The 1,537-nt window shown below is 40.0% G+C and overlaps 1 non-coding gene across 1 annotated transcript; it reads left to right on the forward strand.

Moving 5' to 3' along the window:
- Positions 1 to 983: 983 nt before the first annotated feature.
- LOC134959520 (U5 spliceosomal RNA) lies at positions 984 to 1,097 on the forward strand. The gene has a single exon (XR_010187545.1). It is a non-coding gene; the product is annotated as a U5 spliceosomal RNA (small nuclear RNA).
- Positions 1,098 to 1,537: the final 440 nt, after the last annotated feature.

A 1,537-nucleotide genomic window follows, 5' to 3' on the forward strand; every position in this document is an offset into this window, starting at 1 on the left:
GTCAGCAAGCCAGTGGTTTGATGACCTCTTTTACAATTGTGGAAGTGCGTCTTTTCATGTTACATTTGCGAGGTTTCATGACTTCAACTCATATATGTCTCAGCTATTTACAGCTTAGAGTACAAAACTGCTTCTGGCGAACGGTTTGGCAGGTTGTCATTTAGTCTTTGCTGGTTTATAAACCAGGCAATAGTACGCCAACAGAGTCAAAGTTACTTATTCCCCTCTGTTTGAGCAAAATCAAACAGCTCCGTTGCAATATCAATCAGCAAGTCATTTACTACAGTTAGAAAATGGATTTTCTGCAGTTAGTTTTTGCTTATTGCAGCCACAAAATTGTATAATTGCATTTGATCTTCACAATGCGTATTTACCCAGTCCGGTTTCTTCATCATAGGTTCTAGCGTTTGAAAATCGCCACAACCATTAACCATTTCATTTATACCGTTGCTTATCGCTTCCGGTATTTACCAAAGTGATGTTGGAATAATAGCTCATCTCACATAAGAACTATGTATCAACAAAGTTCCTCTATCTTGCGCTACTAAGTTATACTGCGGTAGCAGATTAAGTTCGAAAACAATCACATCTAAGTCTGTCTAAACGATGTCAATTCCTAGGTAAGATTATAAATACGGTAAATCAAAGACTTTTACCTACTACACCAACAAGAACAAAAGTACACGCACACTAGCGGTACATTGGTGTATTCAATTATTAAGAATAAAGATGTGTTTTCAATTTAGTGCACCACCCTTCAATCGCGTTTCCCACAGAGGGACAAGGGTGCGTATACTCTGGACGACAGTCACAGAGAGTCAGGATTTGTAGTTAAAATCAACGCAAAGGTTCTAAAACACGACAGATTCCTGTCGATAAAGGTACTAGAACTCTGTGCATTTTACAATGCAATAGATAAATGTCCTACATCTCTGTGCATTTTACAATGCAATAAATGATTCGCTTTCAGTCTGACCAGGGATAGACTCTGGTTTCTCTTCATAACAAATAAATCTTTCGTTTTTTACTAAAGATTTCTGTGGAGAGGAACAACCGTGAGTTTCATGTAATTTTGTTTTTTTTTCATGCCTGGCTCACGCTGCCCTTAAGCAGTCAAACAAAGCAAAGGCAGTTGCATACTCAACAACCAGTGAGAACCAATAAGCCGCATGGCAAGGCGGTAGGTAACTCAAATCTTCAATGGCTCAGAACGCTATTATGTGAAAATGTCAAGACATCAATCCGTGAGTGGACATCTGTTAGACAGGCGATCTCAACCGTCAGGGTTTGGATCTTAAAAACTGGACATTAAATCCAGAGGTGTTTCATATGTGAGTCCACAGAAGGGGGTTACCCTCAGGTATACATGAGGGCATCTCGCCACAATTACAAAAGCTCAGTATGTGTACATCACATTCATGGGGTCATTCAGCATCGTGTATCTGGCTCCACCATTGTCCGCTTCTTTCTTCGTTGCCAAAACGGATCAGAAGACAGTTCGTCACAGTCATACTGGTGGTATCTCATGGGTTTCAGA

The sequence above is a fragment of the Pseudophryne corroboree genome, chromosome 9 (genome assembly GCF_028390025.1).
Source record: "Pseudophryne corroboree isolate aPseCor3 chromosome 9, aPseCor3.hap2, whole genome shotgun sequence".
NCBI lineage: Eukaryota > Metazoa > Chordata > Amphibia > Anura > Myobatrachidae > Pseudophryne > Pseudophryne corroboree.